The 15,694-nt window shown below is 63.5% G+C and overlaps 2 non-coding genes across 2 annotated transcripts; both read right to left on the minus strand.

Moving 5' to 3' along the window:
• Positions 1-9,979: 9,979 nt before the first annotated feature.
• On the minus strand, positions 9,980-10,098 carry LOC142864488 (5S ribosomal RNA). The gene has a single exon (XR_012915004.1). It is a non-coding gene; the product is annotated as a 5S ribosomal RNA (ribosomal RNA).
• Positions 10,099-13,948: 3,850 nt separating this feature from the next.
• On the minus strand, positions 13,949-14,067 carry LOC142864393 (5S ribosomal RNA). The gene has a single exon (XR_012914951.1). It is a non-coding gene; the product is annotated as a 5S ribosomal RNA (ribosomal RNA).
• Between the last annotated feature and the right edge of the window lie 1,627 nt (positions 14,068-15,694).

Consider the following 15,694-nt stretch of genomic DNA (forward strand, 5'->3'; position numbering starts at 1 on the left):
CGGCAGACGGGCAGGCAGGGCGCAGTGTGGATCTGGCTGTGTCCACTCACCCACGGCAGACGGTCAGGCAGGGCGCAGTGCGGATCTGGCTGTGTCCACTCGCCCACGGCAGACGGGCAGGCAGTGCGCAGTGCGGATCTGGCTGTGTCCACTCGCCCACGGGAGACGGGCAGGCAGGGCGCAGTGCGGATCTGGCTGTGTCCACTCACCCACGGGAGACGGGCAGGCAGGGCGCAGTGCGGATCTGGCTGTGTCCACTCACCACGGCAGACGGGCAGGCAGGGCGCAGGGCGGATCTGGCTGTGTCCACTCACACACGGCAGACAGGCAGGCAGTGCGCAGTGCGGATCTGGCTGTGTCCACTCGCCCACGGCAGGCGGTCAGGCAGGGCGCAGTGCGGATCTGGCTGTGTCCACTCACCCACGGCAGACGGTCAGGCAGGGCGCAGTGCGGATTTGGCTGTGTCCACTCGCCCACGGCAGACGGGCAGGCAGGGCGCAATGTGGATCTGGCTGTGTCCACTCGCCCACAGCAGACGGTCAGGCAGGGCGCAGTGCGGATCTGGCTGTGTCCACTCGCCCACGGAAGACGGGCAGGCAGGGCGCAGTGCGGATCTGGCTGTCTCCACTCACCCACGGTAGGCGATCAGGCAGGGCGCAGTGCTGATCTCGCTGTGTCCACGCACCAAAGGCAGACGGTCAGACAGGGCGCAGTGTGCATCTGGCTGTGTCCACTCATCCACGGCAGACGGGCAGGCAGGGCGCAGTGCGGATCTGGCTGTGTCCACTCACCCACGGCAGACGGGCAGGCAGGGCGCAGTGCGGATCTGGCTGTGTCCACTCGCCCACGGCAGACGGGCAGGCAGGGCGCAGTGCGGATCTGGCTGTGTCCACTCGCCCACGGGAGACGGGCAGGCAGGGCGCAGTGCGGATCTGGCTGTGTCCACTCACCCACGTGAGACGGGCAGGCAGGGCGCAGTGCGGATCTGGCTGTGTCCACTCATCCACGGGAGACGGGCAGGCAGGGCGCAGTGCGGATCCGGATGTGTCCACTCACCCACGGGAGATGGGCAGAGACGGTGCTGTGTAGATCTGGCTATGTCCACTGACCCACGGCAGACGGGCAGGCAGGGCGCAGTACGGATCTGGCTCTGTCCACTCACCCACGGCAGGCGGTCAGGCAGGGCGCAGTGCGGATCTGCCTGTGTCCACTCACCCACGGCAGACGGTCAGGCAGGGCGCAGTCTGGATCTGGCTGTGTCCACTCACCCACGGCAGACGGGCAGGCAGGGCGCAGTGTGGATCTGGCTGTGTCCACTCACCCACGGCAGACGGTCAGGCAGGGCGCAGTGCGGATCTGGCTGTGTCCACTCGCCCACGGGAGACAGGCAGGCAGGGCGCAGTGCGGATCTGGCTGTGTCCACTCACCCACGGAAGACCGTCAGGCAGGGCGCAGTGCGGATCTGGCTGTGTCCACTCACCCACGGCAGGCGGTCAGGCAGGGCGCAGTGCGGATCTGGCTGTGTCCACTCGCCCACGGGAGACGGGCAGGCAGGGCGCAGTGCGGATCTGGCTGTGTCCACTCGCCCACGGCAGACGGGAAGGCAGGGCGCAGTGCGGATCTGGCTGTGTCCACTCACCCACGGGAGACGGGCAGAGACGGTCCTGTGTGGATCTGGCTGTGTCCACTCGCTCACGGGAGACGGGCAGGCAGGGCGCAGTGCGGATTTGGCTGTGTGCACTCACCACGGCAGACGGGCAGGCAGCGCGCAGTGTGGATCTGGCTGTGTCCACTCACCCACGGAGACCGTCAGGCACGGCGCATTGCGGATCTGGCTGTGTCCACTCGCCCACGGCAGACGGGCAGGCAGGGCGCAGTGCGGATCTGGCTGTGTCCACTCACCCACGGAGACCGTCAGGCAGGGCGCAGTGCGGATCTGGCTGTGTCCACTCACCCACGGCAGGCGGTCAGGCAGGGCGCAGTGCGGATCTGGCTCTGTCCACTCGCCCACGGGAGACGGGCAGGCAGGGCGCAGTGCGGATCTGGCTGTGTCCACTAACCCACGGCAGACGGGTAGGCAGGGCGCAGTGCGGATATGGCTCTGTCCACTCACCCACGGCAGACGGGCAGGCAGGGCGCAGTGTGGATCCGGCTGTGTCCACTCACCCACGGCAGACGGGTAGACAAGGCGCAGTGTGAATCTGGCTGTGTCTACTCACCCACGGGAGACGGGCAGAGAGGGTGCTGTGTGGATCTGGCTATGTCCATTGACCCACGGCAGATGGGCAGGCAGGGCGCAGTGCACATCTGGCTGTGTCCACTCACCCATGTGAGACGGGTAGAGAGAGTGCTGTGTTTATCTGGCTATGTCCACTGACCTACGGCAGACGGGCAGGCAGGGCGCAGTGCGGATCTGGCTGTGTCCACTCACCAAAGGGAGACGGGCAGTGAGGGCACAGTGTGGGTCTGGCTGTGTCCACTCACCCACGGGAGACGGCAGAGAGGGTGCTGTGTGGATCTTGCTATGTCCACTGACCCATGGCAGATGGGCAGGCAGGGCGCAGTGCGGATCCAGCTGTGTCCACTCCCCCACGGGAGACGGGCAGGTAGGGCGCATTGCGGATCTGGCTGTGTCCACTCACCCACGGGAGACGGGCAGGCAAGGCGCAGTGTGGATCTGGCTCTGTCCACTCTCCCACGGGAGACGGGCAGAGAGGGTGCTGTGTGGATCTGGCTATGTCCACTGACCTACGGCAGACGGGCATGCAGGGCGCAGTGCGGATCTGGCTGTGTCCACTCACCCACGGTAGACGGGCAGGGAGGGTGCAGGGCGGATCTGGCTGTGTACACTCACTCACGGGAGACGGGCAGTGAGGGCTCAGTGTGGATCTGGCTGTGTACACTCACTCACGGGAGACGGGCTGTGAGGGCTCAGTGTGGATCTGGCTGTGTCCACTCACTCACGGGAGACGGGCAGTTAGTGCAGAGTGTGGATCTGGCTGTGTCCACTCATCCACGGGTGAGGGGCAGGCAGGGAACAGTTTGGATTTGGCTGTGTCCACATTCTCACGGGAGACCGGCAGTGAGTGCGCAGTGTGGATCTGGCTATGTCCACTCACCCACGGGAGATGGCCAGGCAAGGCACAGTGTGTTTCTGGCTGTGTCCACTCACCCAAAGGAGACGGATAGAGAGAATGCTGTGTGGATCTGGCTATGTCCACTGACCCATGGCAGACGGCCAGGCAGAGCGCAGTGCGGATCTGGCTGTGTCCTCTCACCCACGGCAGACGGGCAGGCAGGGCGCACATTGGATCTGGCTGTGTCCACTCACCAACGGGAGACGGGCAGGCAAGGCGCAGTGTGGATCTGGCTGTGTCCACTCACCCACGGGAGAGGGGTAGAGAGGGTGCTGTGTGGATCTGGCTATGTCCACTGTCCCACGGCAGACGGGCAGGCAGGGCGCAGTGCGGATCTGGCTGTGTCCACTCACCCACGGCAGACGGTTAGGCAGGGCGCAGTACGGATCTGGCTGTGTCCACTCACCCTCGGGAGATGGGCAGGCAAGGCGCAGTGTGGATCTGGCTGTGTCCACTCACCCACGGAAGACGGGCAGAGAGGGTGTTGTGTGGATCTGGCTATGTCCACTGACCCACGGCAGACGGGCAGGCAGAGCGCAGTGCGGATCTGGCTGTGTACCCTCACCCACGGCAGACGGGCAGGCAGGGCGCATTGCGGATCTGGCTGTGTCCACTCACCAACGGGAGACGGGCAGTGAGGGCGCAGTGCGGATCTGGCTGTGTCCACTCACCCACGGGAGACGTGCAGAGAGGGTGCGGTGTGGATCTGGCTATGTCCACTGACCCACGGCAGACGGGCAGGCAGTGCGCAGTGCGGATCTGGCTGTGTCCACTCACACACATCAGACGGGCAGGCAGGGCGCAGTATAGATGTGGCTGTGCCCACTCACACACGGGAGACGGGCAGGAAGGGCGCAGTGTGGATCTTGCCGTATCCACACACCCACGGGAGACTGGCAGGCAGGGCGCAGTGTGGATGTGGCTGTGTCCATTCACACATCTGTGACGGGCAGGCAGGGCGCAGTTTGGAACTGGCAGTGTCCACAACCACCACCAGAGACGGGCAGGCAGGACTCTGTGGATGTGCCTGTCTTCACTCAGCCACGGAAGATGGGCAGGCAGGGCGCAGTGTGGAAATGGCAGTGTCTACTCACCCACGGGAGATGGGCAGGCAGGGCGCTGAGTGGATCTGGCTGTTTCCACACACCCATGGGATACGGTCAGGCAGGGCGCAGTGTGGAACTGGCTGTGTCCACACACGCACTGGAGACGGGCAGGCAGGGCACTGTGTGCAACTGGCTGTGACCACACACCCACAGTAGATGGGCAGGCAGGGCGCAGTGTAGATCTGGCTGTGTCCACTCACTCACTGGAGACGGGCAGGCTGGGTGCCATGTGCATCTGACTGTGTCCACACACCCATGGGAGACGGGCAGGCTGGGCGTCGTGTGGATCCGGCTGTGTGCACACACCCATGGGAGACTGCCAGGCAGGGTTCTGTGTGGGACTCGCTGTGTCCACACACCCACGGGAGACGGTCATGCAGAGTGCAGTGTGGTTCTGGCCGTGTCCACATGCCCATGGGAGACGGGCAGGCAGGGTGCTGTGTGTATCTGGCTGTGTCCACTCACCCATGGGAGACGGGCAGGCAGGGTGCAGTGTGGAACTGGTGTGTCCACACACCCACGGTAAACGGGAGGCAGGGCGCAGTGTGGATGTGGCTGTGTCCACTCACCCACGGGAGACGGGCAGGCAGAGCGCAGTGTGGAACTTGCTGTGTCCACACACCCACCGGAGACGGGCAGGTAGGGCGTTGTGTGGAACTGGCTGTGTCCACACACCCATGGGAGATGGTAAGGCAAGGTGCTTTGTGGATGTGGCTGTGTCCACTCAACAATGGGAGATGGGCAGGCTGGGCGCCGTGTGTATCTGGCTCTGTCCACTCACCCACGGGAGATGAGCAGGCAGCGCGCAGTGTGGATCCTGCTGTTTCCACTCACCCACGGGAGACAGGCAAGCAGGGCGCAGTGTCGATCTCACTGTGTCCACTCACCCATGGGTGATGGGCAGGCAGAGCTCTGTGTGGATCTGGCTTTGTCCACACACCCACCGGAGACGGGAAGGCAGGGCGCTGTTTGGATCTGGGTGTGTCCACTTACCCATGGGATACGGTCAGGCAGTGCGCTGTGTGGAACTGGCTGTGTCCACTCACCCACAGGAGACAGGGAGGCAGGGCGCAGTGTCGATCTTGCCGTGTCCACACACCCACGGGAGACGGGGATGCAGGGCGCAGTGTGGATGTGGCTGTGTCCACTCACCCACGGGAGACGGGAAGGCAGGGCGCAGTGTAGATCTGGCTGTTTCCACTGACCCACGGTAGACGGGCAGGCAGGGCGCTGTGTGGATGTGGCTGTGTCCACTCACGCATGGGAGACGGGCAGGCTGGGCGCCGTGTGGAAGTTGCCGTGTACACACACTCACGGGAGACGGGCAGGGAGGGCGCTATGTGGATCTGGCTCTGTCCACTCACCCACGGCAGACGGGCAGGCAGGGCGCTGTGTGGAACATGCTGTGTCCACACATCCATGGGAGATGGTCAGAAAGGGTTCTGTGTGGATCTGGCTGTGTCCACTCACCCACGGGAGCCGGGCAGGCAGGGCGCTGTGTGGAACTGGCTGTGTCCACACACCCATGTGAGACGGTCAGCCAGGGTGCTGTGCGGATGTGGCTGTGTCCACTCACCCACGGGATTCGGGCAGGCTGGGCGCCGTGTGGATCTGGTTGTGTCGACACAGTCATGGGAGATGGGCAGGCAGGGCGCTGTGTGGATCTGGCTGTGTCCACACACCCACCAGAAACGGGCAGGCAGGGCGCTGTGTGGATCTGGCTGTGTCCACTCACCCATGGGAGACGGGCAGGCAGGGCGCTGTGTGGATCTGGCTGTGTCCACACACCCACCGGAGACGGGCATGCAGGGCACTGTGTAGATCTGTCTGTGTCCACTCACCCATGGGAGACGGGCAGGCAGGTCGCTGTGTGGATATGGCTGTGTCCACACACCCACCGGAGACAGGCAGGCAGGGTGCTGTGTGGATCTGGCTGTGTCCACTCACACATGGTTGACGGGCAAGCAGGGCGCAGTGTGGAAATGGCTGTGTACACACACCCACAAGAGTTGGGCAGGCAGGGCGCTGTGTGGATGTGGCTATCTCCACTCACCCACAGGAGACTGGCAGGCAGGGCGCAGTGTGGAACTGGCTGTGTCCACTCACCCATGGGAGATGGGCAGGCAGGGCGCAGTGTGGAACTGGCTGTGTCTACTCACCCACGGAAGATGGTCAGGCAGGGTGCTGTGTGGATGTGGCTGTGTCAACACACCCACGGGAGACGGGCAGGCTGGGAGCCGTGTGGATCTGGCTGTGTCCACACACAAACGGGAGACGGGCATGCAGGGCGCAGTGTACATCTGGCTGTGTCCACTCACGCATGGGTGACGAGAAGGCAGAGCGCAGTGTGGAACTGGCTATGTCCACACACCTATGGGAGACGGTCAGGCAGTGCTCTGTGTGGAATTGACTGTGTCCACACAAGCACGGGAGACGAGCAGGCCGGGCGCAGTGTGGAACTGACTGTGTCCACACAAGCACGGGAGACGAGCAGGCCGGGCGCAGTGTGGATCTAGCTGTGTCCACTCACCCATGGGTGACGGGCAGGCTAGGCGCAGTGTGGAACTGGCTGTGTCCACTCACCCATGGGAGACGGGCATGCAGGGCGCAGTACGGATGTGGAGGTGTCCACTCACCAAAAGGAGATGGGCAGGCAGGGCTCTGTGTGGAACTGGCTATGTCCACTTACTCACGGGAGACGGGCAGGCAGGGCGTCGTGTGGATGTGGCTGTGTCCAAAAACCCAAGGGAGACGGTCAGGCAGGGCGCAGTGTGGATGTGGCTGTGTCCACTCAACCATGGGAGACGGGCAGGCTGTTCGCCGTGTGGATCTGGCTGTGTCCACTCACCCACGGGAGATGGGCAGGCAGGGCGCAGTGTGGATCTGGCTGAGTCCACTCACCCATGGGTGATGAACAGGCAGGGCACAGTGTGGAACTGGCTGTGTCAACACACGCACTGGAGACGTGCAGGTAGGACTCTGTGTGGAACTGGCTGTGTCCACGCACCCATGGGAGACGGTTAGGCAGGGCGCAGTTTGGATCTTGCCGTGTCCACACACCCACGGGAGACGGGCAGGCAGGGCGCAGTGTGGATGTGGCTGTGTCCACTCACCCATGGGAGATGGGCAGGCAGGGCGCAGTGTGGATCTGGCTGTGTCCACTCACCCATGGGAGACGGGCAGGCAGGTCGCAGTGTGGATCTGGCTGTGTCCACTCACCCATGGGAGACGGGCAGGCAGGGCGTAGTGTGGATGTGGCTGTGTCCAATCACCCATGGGAGATGGGCAGGCAGGGCGCAGTGTGGATCTTGCCGTGTCCACACACCAACGGGAGAAGGGCAGGCTGGGCACCGTGTGGATCTGGCTGTGTCCTCACACACACGGGAGACTTGCAGGCAGGGCGCAGTGTACATCTGGCTGTGTCCACTCACCCATGCGTGACGGGCAGGCAGGGCCCAGTGTGGAACTGGCTGTGTACACACCCCCACCAGAGACGGGCAGGCAGGGCGCTGTGTGGATGTGGATGTCCCCACTCACCCACGGAAGATGGGCAGGCAGGGTGCAGTGTGGAACTAGCTGTGTCTACTTACCCACGGGAGACGGGCAGGCAGGGCGCTGTGTGGATCTGGCTGTTTCCACACACCCATGGGACACGTTCAGGCAGGGCGCTGTGTGGATCTGGCTGTGTCCACTCACCCACGTGAGACTGGCAGGAAGGGTGCTGTGTGGATGTGGCTGTGTCCACTCACCCACACGAGATGGGCAGGCTGGGCACCGTGACGATCTAGCTGTGTCCACTCAACCACGGGAGACAGGCAGGCAGGGTGCAGTGTGGATCTGGCTGTGATCACTCACCCATGGGTGACGGGCAAGCAGGACGCAGTGTGGAAATGGCTGTGTCCACACACCCACCAGAGACGGGCAGGCAGGGCATGTGTGGATGTGGCTGTCTCCACTCACCCACGGGAGACGGGCAGGCAGGGCGCAGTGTGGAACTGGCTGTGTCTACTCACCCACGGGAGACGGTCAGGCAGGGTGCTGTGTGGATGTGGCTGTGTCAACACACCCACGGGAGACGGGCAGGCTGGGAGCCGTGTGGATCTGCCTTGTCCACACTCCCATGGGAGACGGGCAGGCAGGGCCCAGTGTGGAACTGGCTGTGTCCACACCCCTACCGGAGACAGACAGGCAGGGCGCTGTGTGGATGTGCCTGTCTCCACTCACCCACGGAAGGTGGGCAGGCAGGGCACAGTGTGGAACTAGCTTTGTCTACTCACCCACGGGTGACGGGCAGGCAGGGCGCTGTGTGGATCTGCCTGTTTCCACACACCCATGGGATACGTTCAGGCAGGGCACTGTGTGGATCTGGCTGTGTCCACACACCCATGGGAGATGGACAGGAAGGGCGTAGTGTGGAACTGGCTGTGTCCACACACCCATGGAAGACTGTCAGGCAGGGTGCTGTGTGGAGGTGGCTGTGTCTACTCACCCACCGGAGTTGGGCAGGCTGGGCACCGTGACGATTTGGCTGTGTCCACTCACCGATGGGAGATGGGCAGGCTGGGCGATATGGGGATCTGTCTGTGTCCACTCACCCACGGGAGATGGGCAGGCAGGGCGCAGTGGGGAACTGGCTGTGTCCACACACCCATGGGAGGCGGTCAGCCAGGGTGCTGTGTGGATGTGGCTGTGTCCACACACCCATGGGAGACGGTCAGGTAGGGCGCATTGTGGAACTGGCAGTGTGCACTCTCCCACGGGAGACGGGCTGGCAGGTCACAGTGTGCATGTGGCTGTGTCCACTCACCCACGGTAGACGGGCAGGAAGGGCGCTGTGTGGATGTGGCTGTGTCCACTCACCCACCAGAGACAGGCAGTCAGGGCGCAGTGTGGAACTGGCTGTGTCCACAAACCAACGGGAGGCGGGCAGGCAGGGCTGTGTGTGGAACTTTCTGTGTCCACAGACATATGGCAAACGGGCAGACAGGGCGCAGTGTGGAACTTGCTGTATCCACTCACCCATGGGTGACATGCAGGCTGGGCTATGTGTGGAACTGTCATTGTCCACACACCCACGGGACACGGGCAGACAGGGAGCAGTGTGGAACTTGCTGTGTCCACACATCAAACAGACGGGTAGGCAGGACGCAGCGTGGACGTGGCTGTGTCTACTCACCCACGGGAGACATGTAGGCTGGGCGCCGTGTGGATTTATTGTGTCCCCTCACACACGGGAGACGGGTGGCAGGGCGCTGTGTGGAACTTGTTGTGTCCACACACCCAGCAGAGACAGGCGGACAGGGCGCAGTGTGGATGTGACTGTGTAAACTCACCCACGGGAGACGGGCAGTCAGGGCGCAGTGTGGAACTGGCTGTGTCCACACACCTAAGGGACACAGGCAGGCAGGGCGCAGTGTGGATCAGGCTGTGTCCACTCACCCATGGGAGATGGGCAGGCCGTGCGCTGTGTCGATCTGGGTGTGTCCACACACCCATGGGGGACGGTAAGACAGGGTGCCAGAACTTTGGTCTGAGACCTGACAATCCAGAAGCCACGCATGCTGCCGCGTGACGGCGGTATCGCGGCTTGGGACAAGAGGAGGCCCCACGGTGCGGGCTGGGGCTCCAGGCACCGCGGCGGGCGCTGAGGGTGTGGGTGACCCCCACCCCGGGCCGCCGCCCCGCTCCCAGAAAGGGGACAGAACAAGAGGCAAAACAAAAAAAGAAAAAAGAAGAAGCCTACGGCACCCGGTATTCCCAGGCGGTCTCCCAACCAAGTACTAACCAGGCCCAACCCTGCTTAGCTTCCGAGAACAGAAGAGATCGGGCACGTTCAGGGTGGTGTGGCCGTGGACGGCGGAGGGCGCCCCTGATCCGCTCAAGAAGCCGAGCCTCTCTGCGCTTCCCCGCCGCTGCCTCCCGCCCCAGGCCCCGCGCCGGGCCAGGCCTGTTGAGTTTGCCGGCCGGGTCAGCAGGGCTCCGAGGGACAGGGGTGACAGGCGGGGCGGGGCGGACAGGGAGCAGCGGGCCGGGGTGGGGGGCTGTCTCTCTATACACACACACACACACACACACACTCACACTCACTCACTCACACTCACACAAGATGCGCCTCCACGGCTGGACTCGCCAAGGTGGAGACCTTCCAGCCCCCTTCCTCTCCTCACCTGGCCTCCTTCACCTCCCCGCCCCCCACCCCTAGCTCTTGATCGCAACCGCCAAAACCACGGCCGCCGCCGCCGCCACCGCCCATTGCTCACGCACGGGTCGCCTGCCCTTTGACCCCAGGCAGGGGACGCCCTCCCCCCCAACCCCTTTCAGCTGGGCCCCCCACCCTGTGGGTGGGCTGCCGCCTATTCCCCTGGGCCAGGGCTGGGGCACAGCACATGGGGGAGGGGAGCGAGTGTATGGGGCGTCTCTCTCTCTCTGGGGATGTGTCCCATGGGTGGGATGGGGTGGCGTGCTTTGGGGGGCGCTGAAGAAATCAGTCCCCTCCATCTCCTACCTCTGGAAAACGCCCAAGCCCGTGGAGAACTGCCGGCACCGCTTCGTGGGGGCCGGGACCCTCCTCCGTGTCCTCCTGTGGCCCAGTCCAAGGGGCCTGGGCCTGGCTGGGGCTGCATTGGACCCCGACCACCCTGGCGTGTGGACTCACTAAAAATCGGCCATTAGATATTGGATTCCAGCTTCCTAGACGTCATTTCACTAATGAGTGCACCGGAAAGAGTTTCCTAATCCATCTGTGAGGGTGGCAACTGAAAGAGAATTTGAAAGCTGACAGAATAGGCGAGGGAAGGCATAGGAGATTTCCACACCCAGCAAGGAAGACTTTCCCGAAATGGAAGAAAGAAACGAGCAAGCAGAGACACCGGTAGCCCGCCCGGAAAAGAGTCTGCCCCTTAGAGAAAGCACCCTGACTAGGTTCACCCGTGGGTGGGTGGCGAGCTAGCGGCATTCAGAAGAGCGAGGCCCGCAGTCTGTGCGGAAGACACCTGCGCTCGGGTGTGTGTGGCGGCGCGATTCACAAGCAGCTCTAGACGTTAAACCAAGGAGAAGCCAGGGAGTTCCCAACGCCCCAGGTGTCCTCAGCCCACGACTGGCTGCTGTGGGAATGCGAAGCCCGGCTCCTTGTCTCAGAGCGGGGTTCCCAGGAGGATCAGGCTGAAGCTGGGACTCGGCCTCAAAGTGTCCCCTCGCATGGCCACCCCCTTCCCCTTCCTGCTCCTCTACTCCTGGTGCCCCTCCATCCAGGGGCCAGACCTTAAAGAGTCACCGCAAGAGAATCCTGGTCCCAAAGGAGCCTTCTGGGGGACCGGTGCTGAGAGAGGTTGTGGGCATGGCCCGCTGGGGCTCTGCCCGACCCAGGGCTGAGAGATGCCACCTCCCAGCTCTGGGTCCCTGCAGGAAGTGTTGGCAAGCACAGGGCCGGTCCTCCAAAGGCCCAGGTGCAGGGAGCCCAGGCCAAGCAGCCTGTGGAAGAAGCCACTTGCCGTGCCACCCCGGGAACAGGACTGCAGGCCCCGGCCCTTCCCACCTCCTCCTCCTCCTCCTCCTCCTCCTCCCCCCCGCCTCCCCCCTCACAGGGCACAGGGCTCAGAGACACCTCAGACTCTTGCTACCCAAAGTGCAAAGGGCATCAGTTGCTCCTCCAACCCCCCCGCCCAGCAGACCACGTTGTCCAGCCAGCCCCCTGGCCTCCCTGGGGTGCCCAGCACAAAAGTGCAGACACCCACCGGACCCTCAATCTCAGTTTTCGGATGTTTTTGCCACTCTAAGGACCCGCAGGCCAGCTGGGCCTTCGGGCAGGACAGAGAGCCCCGGAATCCGACGTGGAGAGCTGCGTGTACGTCCCCATCAGGAGGCGGTCCCCACCTCCGCGGCTCTCCCCTTGCGGGGAGCGGCAGCCCAGCCGGCAGCCGCAGGGCCTCAGGGAAGACACCAGGCTGGGCCCCCGCGGCACAGCGGGGGCACGTCCCCCGCACTCACGCGACTTAGGGACGGCTGCTGGAGACTGCTGCGGCCACCCTGCTGCCGGGTTTCTGGAGGGCTTCCTGGAAGCAGCGTCCACACCAAGCCCTTGGAAGGCCCAGGCGACGGAGGAGCCGGTCAGGCAGGGGCCGAGGACGGTGAGAGGCCGGGCGGGAAGGAGCGTGTCAGGCAGGGGCAGAGGACGGTGACCGGCCGGGCGGGGAGGAGCCGGTCAGGCGGGGGCCCAGGACAGTGACGGGCCTGGCCGGGGAGGAGTGCGTCAGGCAGGGGCAGAGGAGACGGGCTGGGTAAGGGTTAGGGTGACAGTTAGGGCACAATTCACAATCGCAAAGACGTGGAAGCGACCCGAGTGCCCATCCATCCAGGAGTGCATCAATAAAATGTGGCGCGTGGACACCACGGAGTGCCATTCGGCTGTGAGGAGCAGCGGTGAGAGGGCGCCTCTCGTGTTCTCCTGGCCAGAGCTGGAACCCGTTCCAGTAAGCCAAGTATCCCAAGAATGGACACACGAGCACCACGTGAGCGCGCTCACCGGCAAATTGGTACGAACGGATGGACGCCTACGTGGACAGAGAGGAATCACCTTCATCGGGTGGGTGTCGGGCGGGTGGGGGGAGGGGAGGGGCATACACATCCATTAGGCATGGGGTGGGTGCGCACCGACTGGGGGATGGGCGCACTTGAAGCTCTGACCCGAGGGGGGAGGCTTGGAGAGGGCAAGGCACCCGACCTTAACATTGGTACCCCCACAATACGCTGGAACAACATGAGAGGTATATGAATAAGAACACGGGGGGGGCCGGGCGCGGTGGCTCACGCCTGTAATCCTAGCTCTCTGGGAGGCCGAGGCGGGCGGATTGCTCCAGGTCAGGAGTTCGAAACCAGCCTGAGCAAGAGCGAGACCCCGTCTCTACTAAAAATAGAAAGAAATTAATTGGCCAACTAATATATATAGAAAAACACAGCCGGGCGTGGTGGTGCATGCCTGTAGTCCCAACTACTCGGGAGGCTGAGGCAGCAGGATTGCTTGAGCCCGGAGATTGAGGTTGCTGTGAGCTAGGCTGACGCCATGGCACTCACTCTAGCCTGGGCAGCAAAACGAGACTCTGTCTCAAAAAAAAAAAAAAAAAAGAACACAGGGGGTAGGGGGACACGGGCAACACATGTCACCTGAATACTTGTACTCCCATCATCTGCTTGAAAAGAGAGAGAAAAGAAAATGCAATCCTAGAGGTAAGAGACACTTTTTAAAAATAATGAATCCGAAGAGAAAAGTAAAAGGAGGCCTGTGGAGCAGGTCTGGGTGTGACTCCGGATCCCCCAACATCAGGTGCCACCACCAAAGATTCCTGCGTGTAGCCCATAGAACCCCAAAAGCAACGGGACGAGTTCTGGTCACATACTCCCTCAAAATGACATCCTGGCCTTCTTCTGGAACTCCCTCCCCTCTCAGACTCTCAAGGTTTCCTCCAGCGTGTCGGTTCCCACAGAGCAGACCTTTGGTCTGAGACCTGACAGTCCAGATGCCACGCATGCTGCCGCGTGGCGGCGGTGTTGCGGCTTGGGACAAGAGGAGGCCCCACGGTGCGGGCTGGGGCGCCAGGCACCGCGCGGGCGCTGAGGGTGGGGGTGACCCCCACCCCGGGCCGCCGCCGCGCTCCCAGAAAGGGGACAGAACAAGAGGCAAAAAAAAAAAAAAAAAAAAAAAAAAGCGGCAGCCTGTGGCACCCGGTATTCCCAGGCGGTCTCCCATCCAAGTACTAACCAGGCCCGACCCTGCTTAGCTTCCGAGACCAGACGAGATCGGGGGCGTTCAGGGTGGTGTGGCCCAAGACGGCGGCGGAGGTCGCCCCTGCCCCGCTCGAGAAGCCGAGCCTCTCTGGGCTTCCCCGCCGCCGCCGCCTCCCGCCCCAGGCCCCGCCTCCCGCCCCAGGCCCCGCGCCAGGCTGGGCCGGTTGAGTTCGCCGGCCGGGTCCCGCGGGCTCCCAGGGACGGGGGTGATGGGCGGGGCGGGGCGGGGCGGGGGGCTGTCTCTCTATACACACACACACACACTCACACTCACTCACACTCACACAAGATGCGCCTCCACGGCTGGACTCGCCAAGGTGGAGCCCTCCCAGCCCCCCTCGTCTCCTCGCCCGGCCTCCTTCACCTACCCGCTGCCCACCCCCAGCGCGTCGCTGCCGCTGACTGCGCACGCGCGGGACGCTCGCCCTTTGACCCCAGCCAGGGGCCGCCCTCCCCCACAACCCCTTTCAGCTGCGCCCCCCCCTCGCCCCGTGGGTGGGCTGCCGCCTATTCCCCCGGGCCAGGGCTGGGGCACAGCCAGTGTACGGGGCGTCTCTCTCTGGGGATGTGTCCCATGGGTGGGGTGGGGTGGCGTGGTTTGGGGGGCGCTGAAGAAATCAGTCCCCTCCATCTCCTACCTCTGGAAAACGCCCAAGCCCGTGGAGAACTGCCGGCACCGCTTCGTGGGGGCCGGGACCCTCCTCCGTGTCCTCCTGTGGCCCAGTCCAAGGGGCCTGGGCCTGGCCGGGGCTGCATTGGACCCCGACCACCCTGGCGTGTGGACTCGCTAAAAATCGGCCATTAGATATTGGATTCCAGCTTCCTGGAGGTCATTTCACTAATGAGTGCACCGGAAAGAGTTTCCTAATCCATCTGTGAGGGTGGCAACTGAAAGAGAATTTTAAAGCTGACAGAATAGGCTTGGGAAGGCATAGGAGATTTCCACACCCAGCAAGGAAGACTTTCCCGAAATGGAAGAAAGAAAAGAGCAAACAGAGACACCGGTAGCCCGCCCGGAAAAGAGTCTGCCCCTGAGAGAAAGCACCCTGACCAGGTTCACCCGTGGGTGGGTGGGTGGCGAGCTAGCGGCATTCAGAAGAGCGAGGCCCGCAGTCTGTGCGGAAGACACCTGCGCTCGGGTGTGTGTGGCGGCGCGATTCACAAGCAGCTCTAGACGTTAAACCAAGGAGAAGCCAGGGAGTTCCCAACGCCCCAGGTGTCCTCAGCCCACGACTGGCTGCTGTGGGAATGCGAAGCCCGGCTCCTTGTCTCAGAGCGGGGTTCCCAGGAGGATCAGGCTGAAGCTGGGACTTGGCCTCAAAGTGTCCCCTCGCATGGCCACCCCCTTCCCCTTCCTGCTCCTCTACTCCTGGTGCCCCTCCATCCAGGGGCCAGACCTTAAAGAGTCACCGCAAGAGAATCCTGGTCCCAAAGGAGCCTTCTGGGGGACCGGTGCTGACAGAGGTTGTGGGCATGGCCCGCTGGGGCTCTGCCCGACCCAGGGCTGAGAGATGCCACCTCCCAGCTCTGGGTCCCTGCAGGAAGTGTTGGCAAGCACAGGGCCGGTCCTCCAAAGGCCCAGGTGCAGGGAGCCCAGGCCAAGCAGCCTGTGGAAGAAGCCACTTGCCGTGCCACCCCGGGAACAGGACTGCAGGCCCCGGCCCTTCCCAC

This window comes from Microcebus murinus, chromosome 25 (genome assembly GCF_040939455.1).
Source record: "Microcebus murinus isolate Inina chromosome 25, M.murinus_Inina_mat1.0, whole genome shotgun sequence".
NCBI classification, from domain to species: Eukaryota; Metazoa; Chordata; class Mammalia; order Primates; family Cheirogaleidae; genus Microcebus; species Microcebus murinus.